We start from the raw sequence: 24,235 nt of genomic DNA on the forward strand, positions 1-24,235 counted from the left end.
CTTCGTATGTATATACTGTATTCTAGTCAAGGCTCATCCTATATAACTACTGCTGTACACACCTTTATATTCATATTCTGTCCATTCATACCATTATATAAATGTATTTTATATTTATATTCAAGACTCTGACATTGCTCGTTCTGATATTTTTGGGATTTGTGTGTTGTTTTATACTGTTAGGTATTACTGCACTGTGGGAGCTAGAAACATAAGCATTTCCCTGCACCTGTGATAACATCTGCAAAATATGTGTACGAGACAAATGCAATTTTGATTTGAAAAGATCAAACGTTGAAGGCACTAGGACCTCTCAGATGTACAAAATAAAAAAACTTCATCAGCAGCTGCCGTTCAATCTTGCTTTGTGACTACATTTTTTACAAGCAATAGAATGGAGGCTGTCATCTACAGGATATATATACTTGATTGATAAGTGAAATGTTAAAGGGATACTTTGGGATTTTGTCAGTGAGCCCTTTTATCTAGTTCCACAGCCTCCAATGAACTCGTGGATACCACGAAAGTTCAAGTTGTAAGTTTCAATGTCACATGCACGAGTACAGTGAAAGGTCTTTCTTGGAGACACAAAGCCCAACAAGGCAATAATCAATAACGATGTATTGCTAGAAAACAAAAAAACACGAGTAAGTAAGCATACCATATACAGGAAATATTTAAAGTCAGTTCCAATACCATATTTACATGTGCAGGGATACTGGAGTGATGTAGGTAGATATGTATAAGGGTAAGGTGACTAGGCAACAGGATATAAGATAAACAGAGTAGCAGCAGCTTGTAGGTGTGTAGAGTCAGTAAAAATGTACGTGCATATTATCTGTGAGTGAGCAAATGATGGAGTGAGCGTTTGTGTGCATTTTGGCGTGACAGTGTGAGTGTGTAGGGCTCTGTGAGTGTGCATAGAGACAGTGCAAATACTGAAATAAAAGGTCAAACTCGGTCCGTGTAGCTATTTTGTTAGCTATTTAACAGTCGTATTGCTTGGGGATCGAAGCTGTTCAAGAGCCTATTGGTGTCAGACTTGATGCACCGGTACCTCTCTTTTTCAGCATCCTGAGGGGCAAGAGGCACTTTCGCACCTTCTTCATGAATGTGCGTTTGAACCATTTTAAGTCTTTAGTGATTTGGACACAGAGGAACTTGAAGCTGTCTACCTGCTCCACTGCCGACCTGTCAATGTGTATGGATGCATGCCCCCCCCCCCCTCCCTGTAGTCCACAATCAGCTCCTTGGTCTTGCTGATGTTGAGGGAGGGTCTGTTGCTCCGGCACCACACTGTCAGGACACTGACCTCCTCCTTGTAGGATGACTCATCGTCGCCGGTGATCAGGCCTACCACTCGTGTTGTCAGCGAACTTGATAATGGGATTAGTCGTGCGTGGCCACATGGTCATAAGTGAACAAGAAGTACAGGAGGGGACTAAGCACACACCCCTGTGGGGCCCCTGTGATAAGGGTCAGCGTGGTGGAGGTGATGTTGCCTACCCTCACCACCTGGGGTCAGCACGTTAAAGTCCAGGATCCAGTTGCAGAGGGAGGTGTTCAGACCCAGAGTCCTAAGCTTGTTGACGAGCTTGGAGGGGATAATGGTGTTTAACGCTGAGATGTAGTCAAAGAACAGCATTCTCACAGGTATTCCTCTTATTTAGGTGGGTGAGGGCAGTGTGGAGAGCAATTAAGATTGCGTCATCGATTGATCTGTTGGGGCGGTATGCAAATTGGAGTGGATCTAGGGTGGCTCGATGTTGTCAAAGCGTGCATAAAATGCATTGAGTTCGTCTTGTAGAGAGGCATCGTTGGGCAGATCATGGTTGGGTCTTCCTTTGTAATCCGAAATAGACTGTAGAACCCTGCCACGTGGTGGGCGTCGGAGCCTGTGTAATATGATGCCCCCATATTCCTATATTTTCCTTTTGCTCGTTTGATGACTCTGTGGAGGTCATAGCAGGCCTTCTTGTACTTATTTATGTCTTCGGCCATAGCATCAGAGTTGTCTGTGATAGCTCTGTGTTCAGTAGCCCTGCTCTTTAGTTTAGCGCCAACCTCTGTGTTAATCCAGGGAATTTGATTGGGGAAAAAGCAAACCCTCACCATGGGTACAACGTTGCCGATGCATTTTCTAATGAAGCCTGTTGCTAACTAGTGCTAGCGCAATTGCTAACTATTGTGCGAACGTTTGCGAAACTACCTCTAACTTCCTTCATACTGAACACAGAGACAAATGGTAAACACAAGTTAATCTGACTCTGGGTAGTATCCCTTTAATGATGTAGGCTAACCCTTTTGCTTTTCTCAACATGAGAACAAGCTGACCGAGGGGTGATTTGTTGGCACTTTTGAAACAGGATGCTCACTGTATGAGTAGGGGGTTTCCCAGAGTGACAGTTGCAAACCAGTATGTTCTGAGATAATAAAAAGTAACTCCTCACATGTAACATGAGCATTAATGGAATTTAGGGATTTTTTTTTAGCTCTGGCCAGCTGGTCTAGCTATTTCTCCTCATCCTACTCCGACTGGTCGTGTAGACTTGTATTCTAGGCCCCAGAGACATAGACTATTGACTATTGGATTGGTGGAGATCTCAAGACAGTCTCAGTTCAGCATGGCAAAGGGGATTGACACTTGTCTTCCTCTGAAGCAACAGTAGATATACTTAAAGTAATTATTCTCACAGTGGAACAAGCCTAGATGACAGAGACTTGACAATAGGGAGAGAGTGGGTCAAATAACTCCAAGCATATCTAGACAGAAGGACATCTTATAGTAATCTCCTTTAAAAATATATTTTTGAGTGTTTGGGGAGAAGATGGCCATCTTGAGGTTGGGGGTGGAAGATCTGAGAGGTCAAGGATTGTTAGGAGGTATTTGGGGCGTCCACCCCATCAGTCACTCTAGCAGCAGCTGCGCTGCCCTTATGATGCGTCCTTGTGCTGCGGGGTGTGGTTTTATGATCTGCCGGGGTGTGGGAGGTTGACAAGGGGGCACCAACCATGGGGCACCACTCTGGACATACTGCGCAGAACATCACTGTGAGAAAATGAAGGAATATTACAAAGGATTTACATGGTGAAAGTATATAAAGTATTTTAACTGTTTAACTGGCAAAAGTTATGTGACTATCATAGGTACAGTGCCTTGCGAAAGTATTCGGCCCCCTTGAACTTTGCGACCTTTTGCCACATTTCAGGCTTTAAACATAAAGATATAAAACTGTATTTTTTTGTGAAGAATCAACAACAAGTGGGACACAATCATGAAGTGGAACGACATTTATTGGATATTTCTAACTTTTTTAACAAATCAAAAAATGAAAAATTGGGCGTGCAAAATTATTCAGCCCCTTTACTTTCAGTGCAGCAAACTCTCTCCAGAAGTTCAGTGAGGATCTCTGAATGATCCAATGTTGACCTAAATGACTAATGATGATAAATACAATCCACCTGTGTGTAATCAAGTATCCGTATAAATGCACCTGCACTGTGATAGTCTCAGAGGTCCGTTAAAAGCGCAGAGAGCATCATGAAGAACAAGGAACACACCAGGCAGGTCCGAGATACTGTTGTGAAGAAGTTTAAAGCCGGATTTGGATACAAAAAGATTTCCCAAGCTTTAAACATCCCAAGGAGCACTGTGCAAGCGATAATATTGAAATGGAAGGAGTATCAGACCACTGCAAATCTACCAAGACATGGCCGTCCCTCTAAACTTTCAGCTCATACAAGGAGAAGACTGATCAGAGATGCAGCCAAGAGGCCCATGATCACTCTGGATGAACTGCAGAGATCTACAGCTGAGGTGGGAGACTCTGTCTATAGGACAACAATCAGTCGTATATTGCACAAATCTGGCCTTTATGGAAGAGTGGCAAGAAGAAAGCCATTTCTTAAAGATATCCATAAAAAGTGTTGTTTAAAGTTTGCCACAAGCCACCTGGGAGACACACCAAACATGTGGAAGAAGGTGCTCTGGTCAAATTAAACCAAAATTGAACTTTTTGGCAACAATGCAAAACGTTATGTTTGGCGTAAAAGCAACACAGCTGAACACACCATCCCCACTGTCAAACATGGTGGTGGCAGCATCATGGTTTGGGCCTGCTTTTCTTCAGCAGGGACAGGGAACCTTGATGGGAAGATGGATGGAGCCAAATACAGGACCATTCTGGAAGAAAACCTGATGGAGTCTGCAAAAGACCTGAGACTGGGACGGAGATTTGTCTTCCAACAAGACAATGATCCAAAACATAAAGCAAAATCTACAATGGAATGGTTCAAAAATAAACATATCCAGGTGTTAGAATGGCCAAGTCAAAGTCCAGACCTGAATCCAATCGAGAATCTGTGGAAAGAACTGAAAACTGCTGTTCACAAATGCTCTCCATCCAACCTCACTGAGCTTGAGCTGTTTTGCAAGGAGGAATGGGAAAAAATGTCAGTCTCTCGATGTGCAAAACTGATAGAGACATACCCCAAGCGACTTACAGCTGTAATCGCAGCAAAAGGTGGCGCTACAAAGTATTAACCTAAGGGGGCTGAATAATTTTGCACGCCCAATTTTTCAGTTTTTGATTTGTTAAAAAAGTTTGAAATATCCAATAAATGTCGTTCCACTTCATGATTGTGTCCCACTTGTTGTTGATTCTTCACAAAAAAATACAGTTTTATATCTTTATGTTTGAAGCCTGAAATGTGGCAAAAGGTCGCAAAGTTCAAGGGGGCCGAATACTTTCGCAAGGCACTGTAACTATGACGAACATACTGTACATCCTGCTGTTTTGGTAATTACATCTTTCAGCCAGACCTGTAGCTTGATGCACTGCACAGGTTGAGTGTACTGTACAGTTGCCGTATGCAGATCTCAGAAGCTGCCGACTCGCTGACTGCTCTGCATTACATCACTAAGCCCACCCAGGATAGAATATTCATTAGCTAATGCTAACACGTGTGAAAGCCCTGCATAGTTTCCCTTATTTTTTAGGTAAAACTGTCTCTCTCTTTATGTCCTTATCTGCTTTCATGTCTCCCCTCTCTTTCTTGCAAGTCACTGTGGAAGTTGGAACACACGCCGGCTGCTGATCCTGCTCTGAGGCTGTGCCCATTTGATTTGGCTTCCTAATAAATACCCCTTTTCATTAGTGGTAAGCAGCTTCTGTGTTGTGCTTACCAATGATAAGCTTTTCCATTTCCTGACTAAGCTAAGGACAGTGCTGATGGTCATTACCCTCAATAGGGACTGGTGGACTGGGTTGAAGATGAGCACTGTCTGGATACCAAGTTACTGCCTTTTTTTGTAGTTATTTCCCTGGCCTTTGGAAACAGGTGATTTTAGAGCCTGAGGAAACAAGGACGGTCACAGCAAACACCAACAGCTGTCAGATAGGTTAACAGAACATTGTTTTGCAAAAACATATTCCCATGGGCTGTTTTTCCACTCTATTTTGGTGTCATCACATTGTATGCGGTTTTCCATCAAGGCCTTAAAGGCTGTTCAAGTTCTATAGGGAATGTCAATTGATAATGTCCCTACGATCCACCTTAACACTTGAAATGTATAAAAAAAAAATAAACGTAATTTAATTTTAAGTGTCAGTCTGCTGAAAATTCCCCCTTTATCGTAGCTCTTTGCAGTCCCATGGGAAGCCCCAGATATGGAGGGTGTGGTTATTGTGCCGTAACATGGCAACCTCCCTCCCTCCCTCTGAACACTTGCCTGTGAGCCCAGCTCAGCTATGCAAGTTATTTCAATCACAGTTGTTAGCATTCCCTTGCTAAACGACATGCCAGTAGAACCTTGTGGTCCCAACTGGAGCCTGGCATGACTGACAAATGGTGTTTATGCAGTATGGCATCAAATGTTCAGATATTAAATTATACATTATTGCACAAGTAATGACTAAAATCAGCCTAAAACCAGTTAATTGATTAAACAAACCTCCAAGCATCTTATCCCTCTGCCAATCGAGTTAATGCATATGGGATTACTGTACTTGAACAGAGGGGTGTATTGCAAAGTCAGCTTGGCTTCTCACAATTTTCTCTGTTTCTCATCTTTATTAGCAGTGAAGGGGATTTGGAGAGAGTCTGGGTAGATCCTAGATATGGGTTCGCTTGAATCCCCTTTACCTCAGACAATGAGATTGAGGAAGAGGAAATATGCACAGTAAACAGAGGTTAAGGACTATGGTCATGTTTCTTTGAGCCATCTTTTTTTTACTTCCAATATCTAACTTCCTGAAACACATTGACGGTTTTGTTAGATCCTCCTCAATTATGTGACCTGTGGCTCGATATCAGAATAAAATGCTAATATTCAAATGTAACTTTCTACCTTTCTAAGTTGTTTTGGAGGGTTGTTTCAGTATCGTCATTGCTATTTTAGATTCTCAAGAGTTTCTTGCCCCTTGCCCCTTGTCCCTTGATTTTAAGGAAAATGCTAAAGAAGAGTAATGCATTAAAGTTGAACTCAAGCCTTGACTTTAAAGATTAGACCACAGGGCTGGCCTCCCAGTCTTGATGCTCTGCCCAATACGCAGTGCAAGTGACGCGTTCCTAAATCATACTTCCGTGTTCATGTCCCTTGTCTTTTTGAATGGGCTTGATGATGATCTCATAAATTTCATAACGATTATGTTCTTGTTTGTTTATGAATTTACTGCCAGATGCCTTTCATTAAGTTTTGGCACTGAAGACCCTTTTTTTAAAAGCCTACAAAAGTTCAAAAACCGAAAGGCTACTTGCTGTGTCATTTTGCATAGCGTGTATGTCCCAAACTGGTTACCGTCTCTAGGACATTTGGGTCACCAATAACTATCCTTTTTTTTTTTGAGTATTAGCGTGCCAGTTTGTTTAGACATTAGAAGGGAAAACTCAGCAACAAGGAATGCAAAATAAATATTTTGGTTATTTGAAGTCAACCTTTTTATTTTTAATCTTTGTGTGCTTTGAACGATGTTGACCTTAGGTCTCAGTCAAAGGCAAGTAATTGGCTTCACAAAACATTCCCTTTTGATCTCCAAATAATGAATGACATGGTTGTTCTGAAATGTCCACATAGTTAAACAGACCAGGGACGATAATGCTGATATCTATCTATGTAGTGCACATGAATATGCAGTAATGGCGTGTATTCAGAGAACACATTCAGAGACCAAACCAGAGCCATTATGGTAGGAGCAGAGTAGAGCGGATGGCACGAGATGCTTGTACTTACATTGACAGTAAATACCCTCAAATCGAAGAATTAAATCTTAATTCCAAGAAGCTCACAGTATCTTGATCCCAAAATTCAAGATGCTTGTTTAATGTTTACCAGATGTCATTCAATTGATTATTCAACTTAAGTTTCTAATATTGCTAGTAGGCCTTAGACAAAACTATTCCATAGAAGTAACATTCTGCATTATATTTAGCCTATTCTTCAAATTGTGTTAAAGGTTAGTTTCACTCAGACCGTGGTGAATAAGCAGATGCAGAGTCCTTTTTCTTTGCAGACAGATTTATCCGGATGGTTGTATTGAACCTGAGGAGTGGCTTTAAATTACTTCAATCTCTGGTTGAAACCTAGCTACGTCTCAGACCAATGGAAGATTCCTTCTGCCAAGCCTCCCTACTTAGTGGTCTCTGAGACTGACTGCTTAGTGTTCTATCAAATGGCAAGTATTGGAATTTCTGTCTGTTTGAACTTTGTAATTTAGTAGAGGATCTTGGCCAAGAAGACCGTGCTGTTTGTTCCAGTTCTATAGTCAGCAGAGAGTAAAACATGCAGAGTTGTTTTGACCACTGCAAGCGACTCTGTAGGCCTACAGCCTATTCCATCAAATCTCGGTAACACAAACACGTATTCTATTTCTGTGCGCATGCATTTGCATTGTGTTCCGTATGCATTGCCTGTCATTTGATCCCTGAGAGTCTTGTCTATGTATGCCTCTGTCCAGGGATCTACTCAGTCACAGCACCTTCATTCATCAGTCTAACCTTTATTGTAAAGACTTCTTGGGGACTCTTGAGCAGAAGTCAAGTTGTGGTAGTGGGGTAAAGAAACAAAGGAGATTGTATTTTCCTAATTCGGTAGCTAGGTCTAGAAAAACAAATTTTCCTAAGAACCTACAGTATTAGAGTAGACCACACAGTCTTTCTGTGGGGAAAGTGAGAAAAACAAAACAAACAGATCCTCAAGCTCAGTCTAATACTTTGAGCCTCTCTCCCCTCTCTCTGTCATTGTTCAGTCACAGCTTTGCTGCTTGCTTTTCCATGTATACTGAACAAAAATATGTGTTGATCCCATGTTTCATGAGCTGAAATAAAAGATCCCTGAAATGTTCTGTATGCACAAAAAGGTTATTTCTCTTGAATTGTGCACATCCCTGTTAGTGAGCATTTCTCCTTTGCCAAGATAATCCATCCACCTGACAGGTGTGGCATATCAAGAAGCTGATTAAACGGCATGATACTTACACATGTCCATGTTGTGCTGGGGGACAATAAAAGGCCACTCTAAAATGTGCAGTTTTGTTGAATATTAATTTCTCTACCATAAGCCACCTACCATAAGCCACAATTTGGCAGTACGTCCAACCGCCCGCACAACCGCGGACCACGTGTAACCATGCCAGCCCAGGATTGTCTGAGGCCAGCCACTCGGACAGCTAATGAAACTGTGGGTTTGCACAACGGAAGAATTTCTGCCCCAACTGTTGTCCTCACCAGGGTCTTGACCTGACTGCAGTTCGATGTCGTAACTGACTTCAGTGGGCAAATGCTCACCTTTGATGGCCACTGGCACGCTGGAGAAGTATGTTCTTCATCGATGAATCCCGGTTTCAACTGTCTTGGGCAGTATGGCAGACAGCATGTATCGCATCGTGTGGGTGAGCAGTTTGCTGATGTCAACATTGTGAACAGAGTGCCCCATGGTGGCGGTGGGGTTATGGAATGGGCAGGCATAAGCTATGGACAACGAACACAATTGCATTTTATCAATGGCAATTTGAACGCATAGAGATACCGTGACGAGATCCTGTGGCCCATTGTCATGCCATTCATCCTCCACCATCACCTCATGTTTCGGCATGATAAATACACGGCCCCACATCGCAAGGATCTGTACACAAGTTGATTCCATGGCCAGTATACTCACCAGACATGTCACCCAATTGAGCCTGTTCGGGATGCTCTGGATTCCAGTTCCCGCCAATATCCAGCAACTTCGCACAGCCATTAAAGAGGAGTGGGACAACCTTCCACAGGCCACAATCAACAGCCTGATCAACTCTATGTGAAGGAGATGTGTCGAGCTACATGAGGCAAATGGTGGCCACACCAGATACTGACTGGTTTTCTGATCCCCGACCCCACTTTTTATTTTTTTTAAAGGTATTTGTGAGGGCCTAATTTATTTATATAAATCAGTAAAATCTTTAAAATAGTTGCATTTATATTTTTGTTTAGTGTAGAACTTGGCATTGCTACAACTCTCTCTGGTGATCTAGCAACATACCCCAAGGGACCTTAACCCTGTCAGCTCTCATCTGCAACATTGTGTTTTCTGTGAGGATGTGATATGAGTCAAACTGAGTTGTTTGCAATAACAAAAAGTAATTAGTTAGAAAACATCCATGTCAATGAAAAGACAATGTCCTATGTGTTCTCTTTTTGAGACTCGCAGTGTTAGCTCAGGGATTTGTGTGTGTTATTTACCTTTCTAATTGCTGCTGTTAAGAAAGAGGCTAGCCTCAAACCATCAATTTGGGTTTAAGATGACAGCATTTGGAGCTTTTACTGTTTTTTCTTAGCACAATAATTATATAGGCTTACTACCACAACACTACTAAAGACTGGAGCAGGCATTTTTAAGTCTGTCTTGGCCTGTCTTGATGTACAGTCATGTTGTCTGAATGCTTCAGGGCTTATGAAGTTGGAAATGTGATCCAAGAACATAATTAAGTGGTATACTGCATCTGCTCATCTTCATATACCTCTGTAATTATACTTATAATTGATTGCAACTGTTATTAAAATTTCAATTGAATCAGCAATTCAACTTAATCTAAATACACGGAAACAAAAATTTACAAGAATACTCAAATATACAGAAAATATTTTAAATCCTAGATACTCAAATACCTGTGTTTGAACCCAGGTCTGATTCTACAACAAGAGACCCAATATCACTTTGAGGCAGCATTCATTTCACACATGGTAACAGATTTAACGCTGAACTTTTCCACAGCTTGCTGCATATCACCATTTATAGACATTGAATTACATTTTGGAGATGTCTGACGTTAGCGAACATGGCAAAGTGGAGCCTATTGGACAAGCATAGCTGGCGACGTGAAATCCCACCTCCAGCAAGAGGATATGTTGCCAGACGCCCCAAAGAAATCTGATTTGCCGTAGTACATGCCGATGCTGTAGCCTGCATTGTGACCACACAGTAGCTCCATACAATCCATCCATTGTGGCAACAGTCTGCTAACCAGGAGGTGTGTTCTCCTCTGTGTTTATACAGATGAGCCTCCCCGCATCTCTCCCTACAAGCAGCCCTGGCAGCATATTGTTTTAATATCTTGCTTTCAGCTCCATGTGTAATGGCAATTTGAGAAGGAGCACGGCCCACATGGTGGCTGTGTTTTTAATTGGGCGCTCCAGGGCATTCAGTGGCCTCTCCTCTCTCTTCTGTTCTGAGACGTGCTGCAGTCTAACCAGGTCTGTTTGTCCAGCTGCTGGATTACCCCCCCCCCCCATCTCCCCCTCCTTTATTCTCTTTTAAATATATGTGCACGCACACACGCATTCACGTGCACACACACTTGCTGAGAGTTTTCCAATTGGCCTTTGTCATGACAAAAATGGGTTACGTTTTCCCCCTTCACTCAGTGGCATGTCCAAAGGCCATGTCTGTCTGTCTCCCTCGGTCCTTCTCCTCTCCTCCTCTCTCTCTTTGTATCTTTCCTTTTCCGGGGTGTGCAGTTTGACCCTGGTTGCCCTTGACACATGTGCCTCTAAAGGCTGAACCAATCAATATGGCTCTCAGGGTCCAGTGTCAGATGTCTCCGCTCACTAATTGAATTCAACATTTCAGTTTATGCATGAATGGAGGGGCTATAGGCTAATATGCAGCATTGTTGTTTTGATATGGACTTTTTGGTTTGGGGACATAAAACAGTAGGCCTAACCTATTTCTAAAATGTCTCCAACTCAATCCCAAAAAGTGTCTAGAATAATTTGTTTGGAGCCTGAATGTTGCTGACCTGTGAACAGAGGGAATATGTCAGGCGATGTCAGTGTGCACATTTGTCATCAAGGCAAAGTTTGGCTACTTTGAAGAATCTGATATATAAAATATATTTTGATTTGTTGAACTTTTTTTTTTTGGTTACTACATGATTCCATATGTGTTGTTTCATAGTTTGATGTCTTCACTATTATTCTACAATGTTGAAAATTGTAAAAATTAAGAACCCTGGAATGTGTAGGTGTGTCAACTTTTGACTGTGTGTACGTACAGACAGACAGTTGAAGTCGGAAGTTTACATACACCTTAGCCAAATACATTTAAACTCTGTTTTTCACAATTCCTGACAATTAATCCCAGTAATAATTCCCTGTATTAGGTCAGTTAGGATCACCACTTTATTTTAAGAATGTGAAATGTCAAAATAATAGTAGATAATTTTTTTTATTTCAGCTTTTATTTATTTCATCACATTCCCAGTGGGTCAGAAGTTTACATACACTCAATTAGTATTTGGGAGCATTGCCTTGAAATTGTTTAACTTGGGTAAAACGTTTCGGGTAGCCTTCCACAAGCTTCCCACAATACGTTGGGTGAATTTTGGCCCAATCCTCCTGACAGAGCTAGTGTAATTGAGTCAGGTTTGTAGGCCTCCTTGCACACACATGCTATTTCAGTTCTGCCCACAAATGTTCTATAGTATTGAGGTCAGGGCTTTGTGATGGCCACTCAAATACCTTGACTTTGTTGTCCTTAAGCCTTTTTGCCACAACTTTCGAAGTATGCGTGGGTTCATTGTCCATTTGGAAGACCCATTTGTGACCAAGCTTTAACTTCCTGACTGATGTCTTGAGATGTTGCTTCAATATATCCACATAATTTTCCTGCTTCATGCTGCCATCTATTTTGTGAAGTGCACCAGTCCCTCCTGCAGCAAAGGACCACCACAACATGATGCTGCCACCCCTGTGCTTCACGGTTGGGATGGTGTTCTTCGGCTTGCAAACCTCCCCCTTTTTTCTCCAAACATAACAATGGTCATTATGGCCAAACAGTTCTATTTTTGTTTCATCAGACCAGAGGATATGTCTCCAAAAAGTATGATCTTTGTCCCCATGTGCAGTTGCAAACTGTAGTCTTGCTTTTTTATGGCGGTTTTGGAGCAGTGGCTTCTTCCTTGCTGAGCGGCCTTTCAGTTTATGTCGACATAGGACTCGTTTTACTGTGGATATAGATACTTTTTGTACCTGTTTCCACCAGCATCTTCACAAGGTCCTTTGCTGTTGTTCTGGGATTGATTTGCACTTTTCGCAACAAAGTACGTTCCTCTCTAGGAGACAGAACGCGTCTCCTTCCTGAGCGGTATGACGGCACCGTGGTCCCAAATGATGTCAATTAGCCTATCATTAGCTTCTAAAGCCATGACATCATTTTCTGGAATTTTCCAAGCTGTTTAAAGGCACAGTCAACTTAGTGTATGTAAACTTCTGACCCACTGGAATTGTGATACAGTGAAATAATCTGTCTGTAAACAATTGTTGGATCAATTACGTGTCATGCACAAAGTAGATGTCCTAACCGACTTGCCAAAACTATAGTTTAACAAGAAGTTTGGAGTGGTTGAAAGCTAGTTTTAATGACTCCAACCTAAGTGTATGTAAACTTCCGACTTCAACTGTGTGTGCATGTGCGTGTGTGCATGCGTGCATATTACCTTTCAAAACTTTGGGGTCACTTAGAAATGGCCTTGTTTTTGAATAACATAAAATTGATCAGAAATACAGTGTAGGCATTGTTAATGTTGTAAATTACTACTGTAGTTGGAAACGGCTGATTTTAATGGAATATCTACATAGGCGTACAGAGGCCCATTATCATCAACCATCAGTCCTGTGTTCCAATGGCACATTGTTAGCTAATCCAAGTTTATCATTTTTAAAAGGCTAATTGATCATTAGAAAACCCTTTTGCAGTTCATAGATTGTGCACAGAGTTAGCCTACAGTTTTATAGTGAATTTGCATTTAAAAAAATATATTTCCAAAATGAATAGCCTGACACATTACCTTTTTAGCTACCGATTCTCACCACTGTGCGTTTCCACCTCTCTCTCCTTCATTCTGTCAACAGTTTAATTTAAAATATGTTTTGTTGTGATGTTGTATCGATGTTCCCGATCGATGTATCGATGTTCACTTTTTTTCTCCAAATTAAGCATGGGGTAGCTGCAGGAACAGTGTTGGAGAGCCCATGGCATACAGAGTTTGGGTGTACTATCAACTGTCGCCCAGCGAGAGGCTGCATGCTTCTCAAACAGTGGTTGATGCGTGGAGTGAAATTAGTGTGTTTTATATGCAATTAGGCATTTCTATATGCAATCCTGTGTGAAAGCAGAGCTCTGATGGTTGCCACTAAAAATAGGAAGTTCCCAACCTTCTACTACTGATATTTATTTCTCAGCTAAAATATTAAGCATTGCTCAGCTATAAAACCAGAGTAGCCAACCCGGAATGATTTAAAAACGAACCTCTGGCCTCCATTCGCTATTCGAGAGCGCATGGATGATGTCTTCCCCCCCCCCCCCGCCTCTGTTTCTTCCCATTTGATAATGGACCTTTTCTAAATTGAAATAAACATTATATATTAGTAAAGACTAGATTAAATTGAGAATAGTCTGATGGATGAAAATATGCTCAAGTGATGAGAGAACAGCTTGTGCGGCAAAGAACAGAGTGCAAGCTTTTTTTGCTACTTTTTCAACTCCTCAATAGTCTACAGTCGCATCATGCAGCCCAATAATGTTTGGATTTCTAAGACATTATAGGGTGTGTATCATTCACAACTAAATTTGCCAATTAACTGTCATATAGGACTTGTTTCAAATGATCACTTTTACGCTCAACAAAGGGAAAGGGGTATACCGAGTCATGCCTTAATCAACATCCACGGTGCCTGGGGAACAGTGGGTTAACTGCCTTGCTCGGGCAGAATGACACATTTTTACCTTGTCAGCTCCGGGATTCGGTCCATCAACCTTACGGTTAGTGGCCCAATGCTCTAACCACAAGGCTATCTGCCGCCCATCTTCATATGCGCACTCGCTCCGGAATTAGAAAAATATGCAGTTTTATTCAGCTAAATTCAATTATATTCTTCTTACTATAAAATCATATATTAGAAAATAATGGCACAGGACTTATAAGCATATCATCTGCTAAATGAACTAGCCTACAACCTATATGGCATGGCGTATAGCCAGATAACATGCAGTAGGCCCACTCATATTCTGTTCTTCTGAAATACATTTTCTTCAAAACATAATGTTTGTTTAGACCTGTCTAAAGTAATGGATTTATTCTGATGGTGTATATTAAAAGGATTTAGAATTGTTTTAATGTAGATGTTCCAAAGGCACACGGCATGGCATGTATGCGTAGAGGTCGGGAGATGCTTAATGTGTTTGTTAATTAATGGTCAATTACCAATACACCGACAGTCATTTGCATGAGAATTACTGACTGACAAAATGTCGTGACCACCACAGCCCTACCCATGAGCCCTGTCATTGCATTTACTGAAACCAGCATCCTTACCCACTAAGCAACCACCGACACCAGACTTCCATGGACATTGAAAGTAGTTACAATTTGGTCAGTCCATCCTTCCCTTCATCTCAATGTCAACAGACGTCATTTTTTGGTACGGTCCGAACCAGCTTTAATTTCAACGTCCACAGATGTTGATTTTTGGACCGGACTTGATTTGGCCGAAACACAGACGTCCATGATTGGTTCGAACCAGACCACATCTGAAGCAGTCGTAGACATTTGGAAAGCACTGTACAGTCGTTTTTTTTTTTTTTTTTTTTTTTAGCATAGTACAGTAGAGCACAAAGTAGAGTACAGTACACAGTAGAGCACACGAGTTGAGTACACTATTGTTCTGTAATGTACAGAGCTCTACTGTTCTGTGCTTTACTGCACTCTACTGAGCTATACTATGCTGTACTTTGTTGTGCAAACTTGTGAAACAGACATCTATGATTGACTGGTTCAGATTTAGTCTGGGACCAACCAAATTTGGTCTTGTTTGGGGGGGGTGCTCATTTAAATAATAGACAAATATGAAAAGGAGGATAATTGCATATTTATACTTTTATTTTTTTACCAACAGTATTTAGGATAAATCATCATGAAGCGAATTATATTCATGTCTATAATTATGCATTTCTGTGTAGTAACAGATCAGGGACCCATGATGAAATTCCGTTTGCATAATTCTGTTTCCATGGAATTGCCCATAAAGTGAATCCTCAATCCCTCTGGAGAGAGAAATATATATATATATATTGTGAAATTCAATGTCACCATCTAGTTCAAGACACGTGGTTTTAAATAATTCAAACAACCTCTGCCAATTTTGGTTAATCCGTCAGTTCCACTGGGAGGGCATGGCCAAAACGGCTAGCTAGTGTTAGCTAGTTAGCGAAAATTAGCTAGCTTAGCAAGATTAATGTGAACCTAGCATTAGTACTCTGCTAAGTTTAGGTAGCTAGCAAGCAAATGTCTGATAACTAACAACGCAGGCACATTTGAAGGAACAGGTCCCTCATCAAAACATTAGCCTATTCGACTACATCAAGGGAAAGGTATTCCCTGAAGGCTGTTCTATTCAGGAACAATGCTTATGGATTGCCAGTAAAGATCTGTGTGGATTAGCACTGAGTGTCCTGTGGAGGAGGGATTGTGGCTCTGCTTACTAAGCTAATTAATCTCAGTCAGCAGTCTGAACATCCTCTTTTAATGAAGCTTTCGGTCTGGGTCACGGCACAGTTTGGGGATTTGGATAATTATTCAGAGATTCAGCAGTGATGCCAGCACAGACCTCCCTCTATTGTATTGTAATAGCCGTGGCAAAAACTCTCCGTCAGCTCCCTCTCTGCTAATAAGTCCAAACACTGGTATCTACTGCTGGGCTTTCCCCGGAATGCCAGGTTGCATGACTAGTTGCACTGAAAAATAAAGCTGAATGAACACAGGCTTATGTCAGTTTTTTTATTTCTGTGTTTATCTACATATTTTCTGCAGTGCGTCAAACAGTAGGCTATAGATTCTCAGGGCAGTAAAGGCATAAAAGAAAGTGTCTTGCTGAGCAAAAATGTTGCTTACAGTAGGTGATACTTTGGAGAGAGCCGGCCGGGGCAGTGGGGAAGAGGGAGTAGTGGTGTGGAAGAGGAGTGTACCTAACTAACCATCACGTTTCAGTCCCTGTGGAACACTTTAATGCTCTGTTTATCTTTCACTGATCTGGGCACAGCCAAAACCTAACACACAGCCGGCCACTGCAGCATACCAGTATTTACGGCTATCCTTTGATGTTAGTATCTACAGTATGCAGGGCTTTTCTGTCGCTGACTGGAACTGACCATGTACGTTTTGCTTGGCCTTTTGTTTGGGTGAACTTAACTCACTGACTTGATGGTTAATACACCAACGCTGAGTTAAACCCTCAGTCAGTCTGGCTGAAACCCATTGAAGCCCATCCACTCCCTCATACTGGCCTGATCAATGATTAATGCAGTCCCCAGGTGTCAGTCCTGTTAGCAGACTGTCTCAGGACCTCAGGGGAGTGAGCTCCTGGTCTGACTCCTCCCAACCCCCATGCTATGTTTCCCAAGGCTGTCTCTCTCTCGCTCGCTGTCCGTCTCTCGCTGTATGTCGCTCGTGGTCTCTCTCGCTCGCTTGCTGTCTCTCTCGCTCTCGCTCTCTGTCTCGCTCGATCTCCAAGCATCAGAAAGATTGCCTCAATTAAAGGCGCGGCGGGGTACCCTAAGCCATTATCCATATTAGTGTTGGGTCCATGACTGTGGCCCTCTTAAACAAAGACTTTCTAATGCTCTGTGGTGCGGCTCATCCATAATTATTCTGCTCAGTCTGATTTAGAACCCCATCTAGTCACAATTTACTAATCTTGTATCGAAATTGCATAAGAAAGTCTTTGTTTGTGAAAGATGTCATGGATTTCAGTTAAGATCTTTTCACTGCCTCCTCCTGCAGGTTCCACCCTAGATTTCACCACCCTATTGTCCTCAGGTCATAATTAAACACCTTTGCTTTCAACACAGCAAGCTCTGCACATCCATCATTAATGATTTTCTGTCAGGGTTTAGAGAAAGGGGTTGTGTGTGTCACATGCATGCACTTCTGCTTAAGAGAGAAAGAGTACACTCTATTAACCATTTGACAATTGAAGACCTCCCACTCGTAGAGACCTGCTCTGATTCTCTCCCTCTCCCATTATCTTTTAAATGAAGCTGTCTGTCATTCAGCACACGAACAGAAGGCCACGATAGCTCCCACCTGCCTGGCTCTGCCCAAAACCCTTTTTTGGAAAGGCATTGTTTTTGTAGTGATTTTTTATTTATTTTTGAAATAGAATTTAGACAACAAAAAACAACACATGTACAGTGCATTCGGAAAGTATTCAGACCCCTTGACTTTTATCCACATTTTGTAATGTTACAGCCTTATTCTACACACAATACCCCATATTGATAAAGCGAAAACAGGTTTTTATACATTTTAGCAAATATTCTAACATTTTATAAACCAATACCTTAATTACATAAGTTTACAGACTCAAAATTGAGCTCAGGTGTATCCTGTTTCCATTGATCATCCTTGATGTTTCTACAACTTGATTGGAGTCCACCTGTGGTAAATTCAATTCATTGGACATGATTTGGAAAGGCACACACCTGTATGTATATGTAAGGTCCCACAGTTGACAATGCATGTCAGAGCAAAAACCAAGCCATGAGGTCGAATGAATTGTCCGTAGAGCTCCGAGACAGACAGGATTGTGTCGAGACACAGATCTGGGGAAGGGAAATGTCTGCAGCATTGAAGGTCCCCAAGAATACAGTGGCCTCATCATTCTTAAATTGAAGAAGTTTGGAACCACCAAGACTCTTCCTAGAGCTGGCCGCCTGGCCAAACTGAGCAATCAGGGGAGAAGGGCCTTGGTCAGGTAGATGGTCGCTCTGACAGGGCTCCAGAGTTCCTCTGTGGTGATGGTTGTCCTTCTGGAAGGTTCTCCCATCTCTACAGCACTCCACCAATCAGGCCTTTATGGTAAAGTGGCCAGACGGAAACCACTCCTCAGTAAAAGGCACATGACAGGCCGCTTGGAGTTTGCAAAATGCACCTTAAGACTCTCAGACTATGGGAAACAAGATTCTCTGGTCTGATCAAACCAAGATTGAACTCTTTGGCCTGAATGCCAAGCTTCACATCTGGTAGAAACTTGGTACCTTCCCTACTGTGAAGCGTGGTGGTGGTGGCAGCATCATGCTGTGGGGATTTTTTTCAGCGGCAGGGACTGGGAGACTAGTCAGAATCGAGGGAAAGATGAACAGAGCAATGTTCAGAGATCCTTGATGATAACCTGCTCCAGAGCGCTCAGGACCTCCGACTGGGGTGAAGGTTCACCTTCCAACAGGACAACGACTCTAAGCGCACACAGCCAAGACAACGCAGGAGTGGCTTCGGGACAAGTCTCTGAATGTCCTTGAGTGACCCAGCCAGAGCCCAGACTTGAATCAAATCGAACATCTCTGAAGGGACCTGAAAATAGCTGTGAAGTGACGCTCTCAATCCAACCTGACAGAGCTTAAGAGGATCTGCAGAGAAGAATGTGAGAAACTCCCCCAAATACAGGTGTGTCCAGCTTGTAGCGTCATAACCAAGAAGACTCAAGGCTGTAATCGCTACCAAAGCTGCTTCAAGAAAGTACTGCGTAAAGGGTCAGAATAAATGTGATATTTCAGTTTTAAAACCTTAGCAAAAATGTCTAAACCCGTTTTTGCTTTGTCATTATGGTGTATTGTGTGTAGATTGATGAGGGGAGAAAAAAACTAAATCAATTTAAGAATAAGGCTGTAATGTAACAATGTGGAAAAAGTCAAGGGGTCTGAATACTTTCCATATGCACTGTATATCATAAAATCTGGCCTTGTACGGCGTCTTTCCCATATCAAAACTACCCCTTAACTTTCAGTCACTCCTCAGTGTGGTATTTTTCTCAACAGTGTTATTGAATTATTGCCACCTTGTGAAGGGTCGTCGTTCCATCGTGTGTGTGAGGAGAGTATGTAGTTAACCCTATGGTTAGTATTTTTCTCCTGAAAACAGGATTACAATGCATTGCAGAGCTTCATGATCATCAATTTAGATGCATATTTTTATAGTTTGACCAAAATATCTGGTACATCTGATTGTCACTCTGGGAAAGGAAAGCAACCCTTTATGAATAGGACTGATTGCGGTCTTTCTCTGGTCCAAAGGCAAAAGTTAATTTGGAACGCTTCTCACAGTACCTTTTTAACCATTCAGAGTGATTATTTCTGCATGACGTCTCTGGCAACCGATGAAACACATTTGTGATGAAAATAACAGTCTTTGCATACACTTGTCCTGAAAAATCATGCCAATGAAGTAATCTTGCCAAGTTCTCTCTCTTGGCTTAGTTACAGACTACTAAAGAGATTTGACTTTAGATCCATCAGCATAAGTTATTGCTTCGGTACGGTATGTGATTCAAACAGAAGCTTTAATTACACTGCCTTAAATACGTTGCTCTGGTTAACCTTGGCAATCCAAGTAGAATGACTGGTTTTACATGTGTCCTGGATAAAATGTCAGACCAGTAAAGAACATTGAAACCCATACTGAAGGTAACTGAGGCTGGTAATTATTCAGATGTATTGTGGTTTGACAGAGATGACTGATTTGAACACCTGTAATGAGTGAAGGTACATGTGCGTACACACACACACAGCTAAAAGATCAAAGGTTGCAGACTACCACACTAATATTTAATTTCCCTGACCAACAGCATGTATTTGTTAATGGAGGAGGACAGAAACGACACACTGTGTGTAACGGCGCTGGCCTCACAAGAGCCCCTCTATGAGACTGCCAGGGGGAACACCAGTTCAGTCTGCACAGCATTTAAGAGGACCAATCCCAGCTCTTGCTGGGTGATGCTCAGGGGGGAAAAGCAGGCATAAATAAATAAGGGAGGGAAAATAAACTCCCATTTCTTCAGATTTCAAAATGCAGTCATGGAAAGGCTTCGCTGTTTTTCTGACTTGATCTACTCTGCGATGATGATGAAATGTGTACTAATGACAGCTTCACCAAATTGACCCTGTGAAACTGTCTACAGTGATGAACATCACTCTAGCCAAAGCACAATTCCTTGGAAATCGGCTAATGTAGACTTAAACTGTATGTCTAGTTGGATAGTAAAGTTGTACAAGCCCAACCTGGCATGATACTAAGCAGAGATGTGCATGTTTCTACATGAAAATAGAAATGCGCCGAGCCGAATGGCCTTTGGGCTGACTGGCGTATGTCTACTCAGACTACTTAAGGGCCTATTATAAGTGCTTAATAAATATGATTATTACAATACCACATCAGTCATGGAGGCCTATATTGCCCAGATAAGCTAAAACTTCTCCATTTTCCATTCCCCGGTAGTTGAGTGTTTTGTTAGGGTATACGCTCCTCCACACTGCTTGGGAGAAGCCCTCCCTGCCAAGCATTCAGAAAATGCTTGGCATTCTAATAGGTGACTGTGATACCAGTCCCTGAAGGAAGAGGAGAGTGAGTAGTGCAGTGTATCTATGTTCATATAGGCTTACATGGGGGGGGGGGGGGGGGGGGGGCTCTGCTGTTGCCTATGTGTTCTTATGAAGTGCTAAGAGCTTCTGGTTCATTTAGTTTCCTCACTCCTCTATTTGCTGTTAGGGGGTCAAAGCCTAGTTGGGATCAGCAAAATACATTTTCTACTCTTTTTCAAATGAAACAAAATAGCTCTGCTCTTGTTAAAGCTTTTCGAATCATTTTAAAGATGAGGCTTGTTATTTTCCGTCCATCTCTAGATTCTGAGATTACAAAGGGTCGGTAGAAACATAGCTTTTGCCTGCACGGCACGTTGGAAATCATTCCAACTGGTGTACCTTCTTGGTTTCGATTTATAATATTTTCTTGTCAAGTCAGGGGAAGAATTCAGTGCAGCATTAGGGAGCGTTTCTTACCACGACCTCTATTCCTTAAATGATAATACCAAGCACCTAACCATGAATTATTTTGTCAGGGAGCTTGAGTGGTTGTACAGTTTCTACTAATTCAAATGCCTATGAGTTGACGCTAGACTTCAGCTCTCCTTTTCATCCAACCACGAGACGTCGTCAAGACAACCACAAATGACAAAGGGCTTTCTCAGTCTATTCAGCGATATGAAAGAGAGGCTGTTTTGTGTGATGGAGATGTGATAGCACATGCAGTGGGTGGTAATGTATGCAGCCAGGGCACAAACACATGAATAAGCATGTTTCGCCACCGCTTCAGCCTCCTGTGATGCCAACACAAAGACATGCATTATCAATATATCCTATTGACGTGACGCTAAAATAACCATATGGTCGGAATAAAACACATTGACGCAATCACAACAATCCTTAATCGCACGTTTCTGTTGTAGCTCCTTCTGCTCGACAGAACCCAACCGCTGAATGCCATTTTATAACTCACTTGGCAAACGTTTGTGGCACAGAAACGGGGAAAGAGTGTAAAAAGAAAGCATAGCTAGAAAAATAGAGGAAGAGATTTGAGATTTTCTACATTCACACGCTCTTCCTGTGTTCAGATTTTGCTCACATCAATCCCAGAGGAATCTCCAGTCCAGTAGTTTTGTCTGTAATTTAGTTGGAGCAGTTGGATTCTGCCCTGGTCCTGTACCCACAGCAGTCAGCAGGATCTGACCACCAGACACTTACTGGCCTCTCTTCCTCCCATCATTCACTACCATTCTTTTGAAGGGTCCTTATTTTACAGTAGTGTGGGTTTGAAATGTGTTATTTGATCCAATCTTAATTCACCATATACTTAAGTTTTACACACTACTATATATAGGTATATGTATGATATAGCCTATAAATACAGAATCGTCAACCCCTCCAGAAACCCTTGGAAAGCATTTCAGCTGCTTCCATCCGTCATTCTTGCGGAATGCTGTCTTTTTACTGTGCATACAACAGACTTCCGGGCTGTATCGATCTTGTTTGGGTTGATTTCAGACTCTACTGTCAACTGTACTAAGTTCTTCTGCACCTTGCTTCCCGCTGACAAACCACCTTCAGAAAGGTCTAGGCCTACATGAAGGGTCCCGTTATAAGCCAGACTGTGTGAAGCTCTTTTTTTTACAAGGAAGTGGCTTTATTCTCCACCCGGTCAGAGAAGCCACTTGGTCAGAGAGGACTGAAAGGGACACTATTCCCACCAACGGCTACACACAGACTCCCTTTTCAACACCGGGGGCATTTTTAAAAAGAGGGGAAGAGAGACCCTCTGTGCGTTTGTTAGAGTGGTTTGCTATAGACCTAAAGAAGTAGACGGAACTGGCAGAGGGCCGACGTGTGTGTCTCTGTGTGTGTGTGCATCCTCCTTTGATATTCGCTTGTTAACATTTTCTTTGTCGACAAACATTTTCTATTCTATACTGTAGAAATCACATCTGTGACTGGCCGTGACTGTTTTTATTCACTACAAAAATACCCTCAAAGTCTGACGATCACACCCTGTGCTGTGACGTTTTATGTGTTGTAAAACAGAAAATCTATGTCTAAGATTAACTGTACTGTAGTTGGATTCTGCCTCGTAGTCATAAAACGATGAACTATGGTGGCTGTGTGTTCCCCGGAGCCTGTCATAACTCAAGCAGACGGGTACAGTACCATTTGGCTGTGTTCCAGAGGGGAGATGCCAGGAGCAGCAGAACAATGTCAGGCCTCCGAGCCTGAGGCCGTCTCTCATTCAGACGCCGCATGAAGAATCGCACCCTTGTCTTTTTGGAGGGATTCGCTGCTGACCTCACATTTTTATGGGGTCTTAGCGTTCAGACCCCTGTCACAGATCATTAAGAGTTGAACGTTAAACGTGCACAGCAACCACTTTCAATGATTGATAAACATAGAGGGGAGTCTCGTCGAGCTGTGGAGCTCGGCGGACTTGGCTGTAGTGGAATTGTAAAGCCCCGATCAGACCCCCAGTGATGCTGACAGGCTAATAGCCTAGCAGTAGTTATTTATAGGTTCCTTGGACTGCACCAGGGCAGAGCCATGCATTCCAGACACGGCCAATGAACTCTGGAGATTGTTGGCTCTGCATGCCCCTGTTACAGAGCCCCCCCCCCCCTCCTCCCAAGTTATTGTTTTATCATTACAACCACTACACTTTACAGTAGTAGCAGCAGTAGTAACAATGTGCTACATTACTAATTACAATGTGGGCATTTGGCAGACTCTACTTTTCCAGAAGTACTTACATTCAGCTGAATAATCTTGTGAAAAGTCACTACAGCCATGATCAGGAAGAGGAAACGTGATGGATGTAAAATAAATAATAAAAAAATGAGGCTACTTTATTATTTTTTTGTATAAAAGGAATGACTATCGGTTTCCCAGTCCTATACTGCTGCTCCAGTTACTAAGAGGAAGTTCCCATGACGATTGGTCCCCATGCACTATAAATATTGACAATGGGATGTCAGCCGTTCAAAGAGCTGGTGAGGACTGCAGACCAGTGGCATGGCTGTGTTCTCCATTGTTTCCAGGCCTCACAGTGCAGCTGTGTATCATAGGCTAATCGGTCTAGACTGAGACTGAGCATCAAGGACAACAGTGACAGGAATAGAGGCCCACAAATAGACATGTTGTGGATAGTGCTAATGGCTCTAGAAAGTGTTTTATTCCCCCATACTATTCTTATCTCTCAAAGCACCCCTATTCTGGACATAGGTTTGTCTCAATAAAACATGATGCACATGGAATTATGCATGTATTTTTCATGGACTACCCTGTGGCAGTGGGCCTGGAAGTTACCGTCCAAGAAGTGACAGACCTCTTATCCCT

General features: G+C 42.2%; 1 protein-coding gene across 1 annotated transcript in view; it reads left to right on the forward strand.

Annotated features, from left to right (window-relative positions):
- LOC139368363 (plexin-B1-like) overlaps positions 1 to 24,235 on the forward strand; it is a 50,589-nt gene that overhangs the window by 2,168 nt on the left and 24,186 nt on the right. The window lies entirely within an intron of this gene.

The sequence above is a fragment of the Oncorhynchus clarkii genome, chromosome 16 (assembly GCF_045791955.1).
Source record: "Oncorhynchus clarkii lewisi isolate Uvic-CL-2024 chromosome 16, UVic_Ocla_1.0, whole genome shotgun sequence".
NCBI lineage: Eukaryota > Metazoa > Chordata > Actinopteri > Salmoniformes > Salmonidae > Oncorhynchus > Oncorhynchus clarkii.